The sequence below is a fragment of the Canis lupus genome, chromosome 24 (genome assembly GCF_003254725.2).
Source record: "Canis lupus dingo isolate Sandy chromosome 24, ASM325472v2, whole genome shotgun sequence".
NCBI lineage: Eukaryota > Metazoa > Chordata > Mammalia > Carnivora > Canidae > Canis > Canis lupus.
This window is the reverse complement of record NC_064266.1, coordinates 5,806,785-5,820,549: the sequence shown is the minus strand read 5'-3', so window position 1 is coordinate 5,820,549 and position 13,765 is coordinate 5,806,785. Positions and strand designations below refer to the sequence as shown.

General features: G+C 40.3%; 1 protein-coding gene across 1 annotated transcript in view; it reads left to right on the top strand.

Moving 5' to 3' along the window:
* PCSK2 (proprotein convertase subtilisin/kexin type 2) overlaps positions 1-13,765 on the top strand; it is a 256,303-nt gene that overhangs the window by 76,765 nt on the left and 165,773 nt on the right. The gene's annotated exons all lie outside the window — the stretch shown is intronic.

The following is a 13,765-nucleotide window of genomic DNA, read 5'->3' as shown; positions in this document are numbered from 1 at the left end:
TTCCTTTCTTCTTCTTTTTTTTTAATCGGAAAGACTTCTCTGGCCTCAGATCAAACATTTTCCTGACTGCCTTGAATTAGTTTCTTCATGTGGTAATTTTAACCCAATAGGATCTATTTTGGTGTTTCTTATAAAATACCATCAAATAGTTAAACAATTCTCACAGTATGGTTTAATACACAATTCATCCTTTCCCCTCTAATTTGAAAAAAACACCTTTACCGTGTGCTAAACACAAGGGTCAGTTTGGGGGGTTTATGTTCTGTTTCATCAACTCTCTTTTTCTGCACTAACCTCTCAGTTCTCATTATTTGGCTGTATGATATGTTTTTCATAGCTGCCAGTCTTCTTTCATCGCACAGCAGCCTTTATCAATCATCCTTTTAACTTTCCTTATCCAGCTAGTCTTTTCAGAAGAACAGTGGGGTCATTTTTACCCAGGCTCAAAAGATATCCCTTGGGACTTTTTATTGGAATTATATCACATTTCCAAATGAACGCTGGATATCCCTGACCCATCTTCCATTTCTTCTGTCTTCCATCATGTTCATACCTTCATCGTTTTCTCCAAGTCCTGGAAGAATTCCCCAAATTTACCTTCTCCTTCACTAATCCAATTTTCTACCTTATCTCTCATTTTTCCAGCATGACAGTTTTGAATTTAATAATCCTGCTTCTGCTCTTATGCAATCTTTAGTGTTATCAAAGTGCCTACCTTCTGGGGATTGTCAGCTCTACTTTCACAAATCTGGTTGGGAATTAGAAAGACATTCATTCTTTCTCCTATTCCTCATTGTACATCTATTTTGGCGGAAGACACCAGTTCTAACTCTTCAGGATGGACAACCCCGGCTTCATTAGGTCTGAGGTGTCTATTCCTCCTCAAAGGAGCAGGTGTGTGTTTACCCTCATTGGTCACACCAGCTGGCTCCTTGACAGACGGTTGCCCGCATACTTTAGGCCCCCAGAAAGAAAGAATGAAAAGCTGAGGTTTGTTCTGGTTTGATTCCGTCTGTTCCGAGACCCAGGGGAAGGCGCCAGAGCCTGAGGGATGGTCTCTCAGCCTGCTTCCTGCCCCTTCGCTGAGCAACCACGAATTAGCCCCAGCAGGATCTCCAGGGCTGGCTGGCGACAGCTACCCTCTTTACTAGGCTGTGGACCTGTGCCCGTGGCAGGGCCATCTGTGCCCACTATAGCCTGGAGACTGCACTGCTGTGGGCACCTTCTAGCCCGAGGCACTGATGGGATTAAAATGCATCTCCCAAAACCTGGCTGGCTGAGTCCTCTGCAGATCTCCCCCCAGCCCCTCCCCATTGAATCTGCAAGAAATGCCCAGCAGCTTCTGGCACATTTCCTGGTTTATTTATTTATTTATTTATTTATTTTTAAAGTAGGAAACCAAGGTGTTTTTTTTTTTTTTTTTAATTTTTATTTATGATAGTCACAGAGAGAGAGAGGCAGAGACACAGGCAGAGGGAGAAGCAGGCTCCATGCACCGGGAGCCTGATGTGGGATTCGATCCCGGGTCTCCAGGATCGCGCCCTGGGCCAAAGGCAGGCGCCAAACCACTGCGCCACCCAGGGATCCCCATTTCCTGGTTTATAGCCCACATGTAGCTTTCTCTTTTTACTTCTCTTTTGGTCATTTTCAAGGAGTTGGAGAGAATGAGATTTTGATTCTGTGTCCAGACCACTGTCTGGACACCTATGAAGCATAGAGATGGTCAAGGGAAATTTGAGCTTTATTTATGTTTTGATTCTTACAATGAAAATATTTTCATTTTCCTCATTTCTCATTTCTTAATTTTCATACTTTTTATGAATAATGAATAGAAGGATTTTTCAATAATACTGTTCAGTTGACTTCATAAAACACTGAATTTGTCCTAATGTGAATTCAGGTTTTACCAAAATGACCCTGAAAAGGGAGAGTGTTGCCTTAAGGTGAAGTCCTCACAAAGCCTCTTAGAATATTAGGCACTCTCACATTTATTTTATGTGAAAAATAATTTTTTATTTGGGGGAAACACAACTTGCCTTGAACAACCTTAAACAATGCTAATTTGGGATGCTTATAGAATTGACCCAATGAGGCAAATGAATAAAAGATGCAAAGAAACTTCACATTGTGGTCACAATTGCCAGGGATACAGCATTGAGCTTCAGAGTGGGGTGTCATTGTAAACAAGCCTTTTCAAATCAGTTTTAAAAGCAAGAAGCCAGCAGTGGAGACTGTGACCTATAGGATCAACGAAAAGAGGAGAGCTGTTTGATGTTATATGAATAGGAACTTGAGACTTAGGATGGAAATTCTAGTACTGACTGGCATCACATACAGATTAAAAATAAGTGTGCTACCGCAGATCATCGCAACACGAGGGAAGACGTGAGAAGCCCTGTTTTGACAACTGTGTGATGACTCACAAAGCAGCTCCAGCAGGAGGAGGACCCGATGTCCAAAGGCACCTGGAAAGACTGGATAAAATAAGGTCACAAAGAGTGAGAGTGAAAAAGCAATGGTTTCAAATCAACACCCGACATATGTCATTTTAAAAGTGAGTAAACGAATAATTACTGCAAGGAAGCATTGGACTAGTTCATTCATTTCCCGAAAAGTCTTCAAATTTACATTGTGCATAAGGCATTTTTTGCATATTTTTCTTGGGGACAATCAAAATGGAGCATCAACTTATATTTGAGGTCACTTTTTATTTGGAAAGATTCACTATAAACACAGTCATAAAAGCTAAAATATTGCAAGCGAAAAGTGGTCCTTTCATTTCATTTTATAGCCCAATTCCATTTATGACCTGATAAAATACCAAGGTTATAAACAATATATATTTGGCTGTTTGTCATCCTCCTATTGCTTATTAGCAAGTTGCAAATTGCATCCAGTGGAATATCTTATCATCTATTTTAATTTCAATTAAGGAACTTGAAAATGATGGTCATTTAGTGTTCTATATATTTTTTGGTTCTGGAAAAAAAATATATGTATATATATGCATAGTGGTGAAGTTGTTAGTAATATACCCAAACTGAAAGATCCCTATTTACCAATAACCAGGATCCAAGAGATCAAAAATAAATAAATAAATAAATAAATAAATAAATAAACCTTTCTCTTCTTAGTACAGCAGGCTTGACCATCACATTAAACCAAAATGTGTGAACCTAGAAATTTCCAGGGGTAGGGTGTAGACAAAGCAAAGAAATCACGCAGTTGTCAGATTTCTCTTCATAGGCTGTCTTGCTTTACCCGGAACTTCAGGCAACCCCAGAACTTGGACAAAATCAAAATTTTCTTGTTGGGCTTTAGTAGGGCTCCCTGCTCATGTCAAAACAGCTGTCTGATACTGAATTTTCTTTAATCCTGGAATTTCATGGCCCAATATCCACCCCACAGCCACTCACCAGTCCATGTCAGAGTTTGACTATTGTTCTTCATCAGTCATCCTGAGCAGGTTTAAATTTACCACCAGCTTTTCCAGATTGCTTTGTTGATATTAGTCAGTCTTGCTTTCTTTGTCCTTTTCTTCCCTGCTAGGCCTCCTTTTTCTCCCTGCTTCAAATCCCAACTCAGCCACTGTTCAGCTTTGTGTCTTAAATTAGTCACTTTATTCCTTTTTGACTCTTATTTTCTCACCTTTGAAATGGGTACAGTCCTCTCTCTTTCTCAAATAAATGATTAAATCTTTTAAAGCAGGAGGGGGGCCTGGATGAATCAGTCAGGCAGGCAGGCATCTGACTCTTGATTTCAACTCAGGTCATGATCTCAGGTTGGTAAGATCAAACTCCACGTCACACTCAGGGCTCACCAGGAGTCTGCTTGAGGATTCTCTCCCTCTGCCCCTCCCCCCTGCTCTTGTTTTCTCTCTCTCTCTCTTTCTCTCTGTGTCTTTCTGAAATAAATAAATAAATCTTAAAAAAAAAAAAAAAACAGGTATAATACTATATCCCTCAAAGGGTCATCATAGGGACCTAATAAGAAAAGTATGAAGCATATAACCTGTTAAATGTGCTTTCAGGACCAGGAAGTTTAGCCATACAGTAAACATAGAAAACTATCTATTTACTTTATTTATTCTTTACATTTCTAGCATTTGACATGGCATCTAAGCAGGCACTCATTAAATCTTTGTTAAATAAATGGATTTTTTAAAGTTTATTAATTCACTGCATGGGTAATTAATCAAACCGTTGCAAGTTTAGCAGTGTGCCATGTACACAAACATTTTAAAAATTATGATTGTAATTAAGGTGAACATGATGCATTTCGTTACTGTTAGGCATTTCCTTATGAGTGCCACAGTATTACCTGAGCTGGACTTTATTCTGCAAAAGAGTTCCTCTCAAAATGAAGGCAAAATTTGCATGAATAGTGTCTTGGTATGATACATGGATTTGTTAGGATGAACTCTTTTTATAGAGTTTTCTAAAACACAATTATATGGACATAAAGATGGACAATACAATCTTATCTCCCTTTAGCTAAAAAGTATTGACAATGCAATTTGTGCAAAGTTTATGTGAATTTCCTTAGGTCCACAGTTGTTTCTTGGTTTACAGATAAATTATTTACATTAAGTAGGTGATTTGTTTTCAACTTGACATTGACACTGAAAGAGTGAAGTATGCCAAAATAAATCAATTAATTAAAGCCCTTTGGTAAGTAAGCTGGCATACTGACTGGTATAAAAGGCTGAAGCTTCCCAAAGAGAACCATTTGATCCTCAAACAGATGGCTTTAGGCAGGTGATGACTTAGTGCATCTATAGGACGTTGGTTTTTGAAAATGAAATTGCTTTTCTCAAAGTTTAAATGAATATTGCATGGAAACAGTGCCCCATCCCCTGCACCCTACCACTTCTCACTAGCTCTCCACCTGTGCAAGTCCTGGTTAGACCATCGGGTTCATTAACAGAAACACTTTCAGTGGGTCCAGAAATCTTTCTTATGTCCTATATAAAGAGTTCAGAGCAATATGTGATGAGCTGCGTACAAACTGTTTAATCCTTCATATCGTTCTGAAGAAACTTCTGTCAGATCTAATTATAACCCTTCTGCTCTCTTAGAGAAAAGTCTCTCTCAAAACTATACTGATATTTGGAAAGAGCTTTACAAATCCAAATGTTATGCATTACTCATTGAGGTAGCTAATCTAGAGGAAAAATATTTCAGAGATGGTTGGCTCATACCACTAAGGCCAGTATGAGATATTAATTTTAAAAAATACTTTTACCTTGCTAGGGCAACCCTAGAAACAAAAGTGTCAACCATGTTACATTGTAAGATTATAATTCCCTCTACCATGCTGAGTTATTTCACAGATTGTACCTTATTTAATTTGGCAAATATTTTTAGAGAGCGTTCTTGTTAAGCACTGAGAATAAAAGTTGGATAAGTTTCTAACAGTGAATTTTCTGGCTAATGGAGAAAATTATCATAGAAATATTTGTTATGAGTGCTAAAAACATAGATAAAGAAATAATTAATTCTCCTTGATGACCAGAGATGAATAAAGGGAGAAATTGAAAATTGTATAGAAAGCCTTGGGAGATGAATGCAAGTGTGTCAAAGGTCCTTCTAAAGCGCAGTGTGAGTGGAGGTAATGAGCCATTAGGGAATATGACACAGCCCAGTGTGGCCAAAAGATGGTATCAGCAATGTTAGGATGAGCCTGAGACATAGCTAGGCCAGCACAGGAGCCTAATAAGAACTCTGTTAGTACAATATATATATATGCTTCTTTCCAATTGCAGCAAACTAATTATGTTATTGAGTGCCCTACCACGGACCACAAGTATTCTAGGCTTTGGGTTTTTTGTTTTGTTTTGTTTTGTTTTCATAGAGACACAGAGAGAGAGAGAGAGGCAGAGACACAGGCAGAGGGAGAAGAAGCAAGCTCCATGCAGGGAGTCCGACGTGGAATTCGATCCAGGGTCTCCAGGATCATGCCCTGGTCTGCAGGCGGCGCTAAACCGCTGCGCCACCGGGGCTGCCCTTAGGCTTTGGGGTTTAAGCAGACTCCCTCATTTCTTGGCACTCACTTTCTAATTAGGTAAGATAGATAATAACCAAAAAAGCAATAAATGACAAAGAAAATATCAAGAAATAATAAATCCTCTGCAGACTACTAAAGCAGAGCAACATGATAGAAGATAACTTGGTGGTACAATTAGGAAGGAATTATGGTATATAGTACAGTTAGGTATGATGGTCCGAGAAGGCATCTCCAGAGGTTACATTTGAGATGACACCTGGATCACACACACACACACAAACACACACACACAAAAGGGCCAAACATGCAAAGATCTGAAGGAGGAACATTCCAGGCAGAAGTGCAAAGCTCCTGAGGAAAAAAACAAATTTGGCATGTTTAAGGAATAGAAAGGCCAGGATAGCTGCAATATAGGGATTTGGGGGCATGTATCAGGTAGTTATTGCCGAATAACAAACCATCCCAAAAATTAATGAATGGCTTAAAACAACAATGATCTATTTAGCTAACTATTCTCCATATCAGTACTTTAGGCTGAGCTCACCTAGGTGACTCCCTTGTATATCTGTGGACAGCTTGGCTCATATAGGCACTTTTACTGATCTTAGCCTGGACCCCAAACATGTCAGAGGGGTTTGGTTGGGACATTTGAGTTACTCATCTCTGCTCCTTGTGGTCTCTCATCTTCCAGTAGGTTGGCTCAGGTTGGTGACTGAGTTGGGCTCCAGAGAGTACAGAGGCAATCATGCCTCTTGAGGTCTAACATCAGAACTGACATACCATCACTCTGCCACATTCTATCACAGGAAAAATAGCAAAGCATGTTGTAAGGCCAGTCCAGATTTAAGGGGAAGAGAAAGAGACTTTGTTTCTTCTTGATGAAAGGAGCCAAAAATTCACATCACAGAGGGAGTGAGTGAGGGATGCAGGGAAAAGTGAAGTATTGTGGCCAATTTTGCACAGTCTACCATAAAACTGAAGAGATTGGTGAGAGACAGGTTATGAAGGGCTTGGCAATCTCTCTTCTCCTGCTTCACCCATGACCAGAAGAAAACTAAATCAATGCAGGGAGTGCTTCTTTTCATAGGACCACAAAATTAGTGAGTACTATGGCAGCAAGGAGGAAATGAAATCTTTAATGATGGTTATTACATAATTGTTGAGCTAGAAGAGATTTTGTTGATCCAAATGCAATCTTCTCATTCTTACTGAGGTCCAGAGAGTTAACAGAAGAGTCGAAGGTCAAAAACAGGCCTCCTAATTTCCATACAGGTCTCATTCCATCTACCATGCTGTCTGCTTGATTAAAGGCACTGTGGGGCATTTGCTGCCACCTAATAGTCTGGGAAATGCAGAAGCAGATGTCCTAAAGTTTGGCAATTTCCACCAGGGCACAACCTCTAGAAGCTCATTTGCTATAGCAAGGTAGACATCAAGCGGGATATGTCTTTTATGCAGAATTTTAACATCTGATATCCCCAACCATTTAAAAGAGCTACCAATGAGTGGGGCACCTGGCTGGCTCAGTGTGTGCAGCTTGCAACTCTTGATTTTGGGGTTGTGAGTTCAAGCCCAACGTTGTAGAGATTACATTAAAAATAAAATCTTTTTTAAAATTCTAGAAAACATAAGAGAGCTACCAAGAGTAATAATATGATAATAGCTACACAGATTGAGAACTTGCCCTATTCATCTTACCTTGACCTCTGAAATGCCAAAATAAATATTCCCAACCCATGCAAACTACATTTTCTATGCAGACATAATTCTCAAAGTTGGTCTGTTCCCTCAGTGCACAGAAATTTCTCTGAGGTCATGCATTGGGTCTCATTCATCTTCATGTACCCGGATGGTCATAGGGTCCCCTAGAACAAGTAGGCCATCAGAACACATTTGTAGAGAAAATGAATGAATAAAAGAAGTCTTATCAAAAAACAGAAAGATAAAAGCGAAAAGCCATCAGAAAGATTCAATAACCAGAGTAGTTTAAGACCATAAATTTCTGGAAAAATCTACTCTGAGAAACTCCAATTATATCAAAATGTATTAATCGAGCCCCTTAACGAAAACATTCCGCCTTTAAGAAAAAAGTTTCATTTCTACTCTGCATTTTAGTAGATTTTCAAAAGATTTCCATAGAAAACACCTACTTTTTAAATCCATTCGGCACTAATAGCTAAGTTTCAGTTCCTAGAAAATCCTTTTCAGTAGAATAATTTATTTCCTGGTAATTCCTAATAATTATTACGTGAATATTTCCTAGGTGTATATTTCTTAAAGAGCTTAAACGTATTTAACTTGACTGTTATCCAACAGGAGCAACAAAGGGCCAGGTGGTGTCATCACCATTTAACAGATGTTGTAAGCTGCTGGTCTTCCAAGGTGACCCAGAAAGTAGATGACTAAATCTAAAAGTGGGTGATTTATCATTTCATTCTAGGGAAATATGAAGAAGTTCTCAGCTTTTAGGATGTACCTTGGGCCATTAAAGTACACATTGACAGTGATGGATGTGCCTTCTTTGTGTGGTTTCTAATGGATAGATCAGAGCTGGGACAAGAACACACATCTTCTGACCCCAGTAGAGTCTCTCTTCAAGAAACATAACCCCTCAGATGACCCTGCAAGGAATCTAGACTGGAATGAAATAGGAGGCTGTGAGTTTTACAAGAGCTAAAAAAAAAAAAAATGGCTCCAAACCTGACTTTATAGATTTAGCAATATCTCTAGAAAATAATTCTTTCTCTTTCCCTGCTGCTGTAATTGACGTATACTCCAAATGCCATTAGAACCAGCCTGCTCAAAAGATCTGTAGGATAGCATTTCTCTCTGTTCCTTGTTCAGTGTGTGCCAACATCAGCCCTCACTAAGCAGAAGGACCCAGATAGATAAATAAATGATACTCCATTCAGGTTGCATAACCTGACTGCTTTGCTCTGCAACCTCTATTATTGAGAATTATCTATCTTGGCCGCAAGCACATCACTTCATCAAAGGTTCTTTACAAAGCAGATGATGTTGAAAGGCAGTGTCTCCTTTTTCAGGTTTAGAGACTAGATTTTATGAACTTCAAAACTCAGAAGTCAGCTCTCCCATCTAGCCCACTCCTCCTGCCAGGCCCAAATTCCAAAGTCAGTGTGGGAGCGATCATAACATAACAATCTTGGAGGCAGGGAAATAAGGGACTTCTGACTTCTTGTAATTTCTCAAGAAGTAAATCCTCTCTTTCCCTTGACCATCACTCTCCTCTTTCGAGACCCATTAGTGACCCACTGGTTAAGAACCATTGGCTACTTTTCAAAATACTTCCAAACCCATGAACACACTTACTCAGGTATCAGTCCTATGAAGTCAACAGGCCAAATATTAACATTTTTAGCAAATGAGAAAGTGATGCCAGAGTGCCTAAGCAATTATCCCAAAGATAAGCAGAAAGCCCAGGCATTAACAGGACAGAAAATCATTACCTGGCCTGACCTTTGGTTGGGAAAATGTCCACTCTTCTTTGCACAGTTTCTTCTCAAGACTCTAAGAGGAGAGCCATGGCCATTACAGAGCCATGGGCTAGTGTAGAGTGTCTCCTGTAATATTTAGCTAAAGCCACCAAATCTGCCACAGAGAATTGCCTTTAAGCTAGGGAATGCAGAACATATAATTCTATAAGAATGGACCTTTAAAGCTGTTAGATTTTCATGTCCCAAACTGAAGTCTTCTTCCTCCACCTTTCAGACTTTATTTCCCCAAAGGAGAATTTGGGTCACTTACTCTAGTCAGTGTCTTCCTCTGTGAATTCAACATCAACACAAACACTGTCCACTAGAAATATAAAATGAGCTAAATAAATAAATAAATAAATAAATGTTTTTAAAAAGTGAACCATGTAGATAATCTTCAATTTTCTGGCAGACCCATTTTAAAAAGTTAGACAAGACATTGAAAATGGAAAGTTAATAATAGATTCCACTTAATCCAGTATACCAAACAAAATATTACCATTTTGAAGTGTAATCCATATCCTGAAATGTGTTCATGAGATATTCACATTCTTATTTTCATCTTTAGTCTTCAAAGTCCAGTGTATATTTCACACTCATGGCATGTTTCAGTTTGGACTGGCCACATTTTAAGTGCCCCAAAGCCATCTACCATGTGGCCAGTGACTGAAGAACAGCTCTAAGAGCACTCATGAGCTTCTCCTCAGGCTTTATAAAACTATCTGCTGACCTCCATCAGCAGAGAGGACCCCAAAAGCACCTCCCATTGCTGTTTCTAAGGAGGCTACTGGCAACCCTAAAGCCCAGCAAGGAATGACTGGAATTAGATCATCATGGTGGTAATAGAGAGGGGCCAACAAGCCAAGCAAGCAGGAGCCACTGTGTCCCTCCTCCATGCCAACCTCATCCCCAGCCTGTCTGCATCTTGGAGAGGGGAGAGGCCTCCATACTTGCTTTCTGGGTCACTCTGGGGGGATTCATCTAACAAACCGATCATAATTTATGAGGTTTCTCTCTGCATGTCAACTATTGCTAATGGCAGGCTGACATTAAAATTGATGCTGACAGACTGAGATAAAAGGGTGGCTGTTTATTCCCTCAGCCCTTTGAGAAATCCAGGCCCAAACCCATTTGCAGAACATTTCCCAATAGATAAATGAGACACAAATCTTGTGTACCTGATTGTCAATGAATAGCTCACATGCACAGGGTGAACTCTGAAAACTCCATTTTTCAGCCAACATAGCAGTGACTAATGACTCACTTTTGTTTCTACCAAAGACTGCGTGCTTCCTTCCAGGGGTATATACACCTAAACCTCCACCTCCACCCCAAAGAGGCTGAATTACTCCAAGTAGTAATGTATGTTGCCAAATAAATGTGCGGGCGACCAAAACTGAGCAATTCTAGCTGTTTAAACTGTGCCTTGAAATAGCACCTCACTGGATAAATGGACCTCCCATTTAGCAACTTCCAGAATTTCAAATCAGTCTTAATTTCCTTCCTATGGACCGTTTTATTTTATATTTTATCCAGCAGTGACCTTTGCAATATCAAGGGAAAACCAGAACGAGGCTTGAAAACATTGCTGGGACATCTAGATTCAAACACAGAGCCCAAGTTTGAATGAACCAAGCTGGGCAGAGTTTTTTCCAAATGGACAGGAGTTTCAGACGGTGTTTACTATTCCTGTAGAAACTGTGTCCATTTGGTAGTTCTGGATGAAAAGGATGCTGCTCTGAATAACTCACGGTTACTGCCTCAGATGTGACTGTGCTGGAGAAGGGACAGGGCTTTGTACAGTGGTCCTAAGTGAGGCACAGGATAGTTTCTGACTTGTCTATAAAGATAGGTTTGCTTTCTACTTTCATCATCCATTAAACCAGATGAACCCAAAGATGCTGGTTGTTGCTTTTGAATTCTTTTTAAAATAATATCTCTAGCAGAGGATATTGATTTATCCTGTAGATTTAAACATATATATCCTTTCCAATTCTTTAGTCTCTACTAGTCAGCAGTCTCCAAATTTAAATTTTCACGTGTTGCTTTTGCTACTGAAGTTATCAGATGCCTCTAAATGTTTATTTACTAGTCTAAATGTGATACCTTTCATGGTTTTTATGTCTAATGCTCTTTTGTGCTGGTAAATTTGCACTTGAGGATGTGCTGACTGTCAAATTACAGTAATAGAGACTTAGGGTAGATATATGGAAGGACTTCCTTAGAATAGGAGGCACTAAATGCTGTCAGATCTCTTCAATTTCTTTCTAAAATAAGCCACAGAAATAAGAAATGACATCAGTGTCTTGGAGTCATCTTGAAAAGTCTGTGCTGTCCTGTGTCCTCCTCACCCCACTCCCAGTTAGGAATGTCTATCTGATATCCAAGGGGCCAGGGCCTGTGAGATCTAGAGGCCCCCCAAGGAGTAATTCCTCTTTTTTTTTTTTTCCAAGGAGTAATTCCTGACATGAATTTGATGAAACCACTGGACTCTCAACATGTGGCGTGGTGGCGGTGGTGGTTGTGTGTATATCTGTGCATGTTGATTGGGATGGTGTAGGAAGGGCTGGAGAAAAGAGTTGAATAGAGAAAAGAAGGAAGAAAAAAAATGTGAAAATTAGCTTTTTCAGAATCCAGAAAAGCACAACAAACAGTGGTCTTAGGAAAGTTATGTATTAAAGTGAACTGTGACTTTTGTTGATCGCTGACCATTTTCTGATCTAAGGAAATCCTGACCACAGGGATCCCTCTTGGGGAAGCAAGCTCCCGTGCTTCAGAGGGAGGCATTCACACATCAGGCTCATGACATCTGCCCTTGAAATTACCTTGACAGCCTCCTTGTCCTGTGGGTCCACCCCACACCCAGCCTACCACCTCCCACAATGGTGAATCCATGGCCACCCAGGCACCCCTGCCAAGCATACCTGGGAGCAAGGTATCTTGGAGTTCCCTGAACAGAAAAGCCATGTCCATTTCCCAGCTTTAAAGATTAACTATCAGGGCTTCACTGGCATCTCTGTTATCAACTCCATCATTACTGCCAATAATACAGCTCCTGCTTTGTAGGCTTCCGCCTGGGAACTAGGAAGGTTAAGAACACAGCCTCTGAAGTCAGGCTGCCTAGGTTCCACTCCTAAACCTTGCCTTCTTTATGGCTCATTCCTCAGTGATCAGATGGGAATCACAGCAGCTCTGACCCCATGGGGTTGCTAATGTACCAAAAGCACCCAGCACTGTATATGGACAAGCTGTCTCTGCACAATAAATAATAGCTGTCATTTCCACAGTCCCTGCCCCTCTTTTTGCTGCTGTCATACGTTTCCATTCTTTGTGTCCATCTGGTTGTTACTGACCTAAAGTTAAACCAGTGTAAGAGAAAAGCACCGTGCCTGAGGAATAATTCATCCAAGCCACCCAAGTGTCTTAAAATTACATGGGGTGTGTGTGTGTGTCTGTGTGTATGTGTTTGTAGGGATGTATATATGTATCTGCTTCTATGTAAAATCACTCTTTACAAGTGAATATATAGATGAAATGCTATTTCAGCAAAGTGCTCATACAGTTTTCTTTAAATAACAGGCTTGAAAACACACCCTGTACTGGTTTCCTTCCCTGCCCTTGTTTCCCTTCCTTACTCTCCTACCAGAGCTTTCTGAGATCACCTCCAAGGAAACAATTCATTCTCAAATCCCGCATCAGGATGTGATTCTAAAGGAACCTAGAGTGCTGCCACTTAGCATCCTTTCCCAGGATTCAGGATGTTGTCTTAGATAAGAAAACCTGCATCCATACAAGAGAGTTAGAATCACAAAACAGCATCAACTTGCGGTGATCACTAAAAGAAACAATAGCACCCTCTCTCCAGAGCCTCCACATGTCCCATGTTGTGACCTGCAATACTGTACTTGGGTTGCATGATGCCGTGATGTAACAGCTAGGTTCTAAGAACTGAACCCAAGCGGAGAGTTTCCATTCCATAAGTAATTCTCAGCTTCCAGGCCAATCCACTCTTAGCTAGCCCTGCATTCCTGGTTCAACAGCCAGAAGTAATTAAAATTAAATTCTGGTATCTCCTGACTTCCCTCAAAGAATGCAGCGTCTCCTCAAGTCAGGTTTTCTCTCCTCCTCTCTTTTCTCCAGCTGGTTAAGAATGTCACATCTTCTCTTTCTGTCCTGACATCTCCCAACTTCCCTAACACTCTGCCCAAAAGGTTCTTTCTCCCTCTCCAGCCAGCTCTTTCCCCAGCTGGCTCTTAATTGGGTGA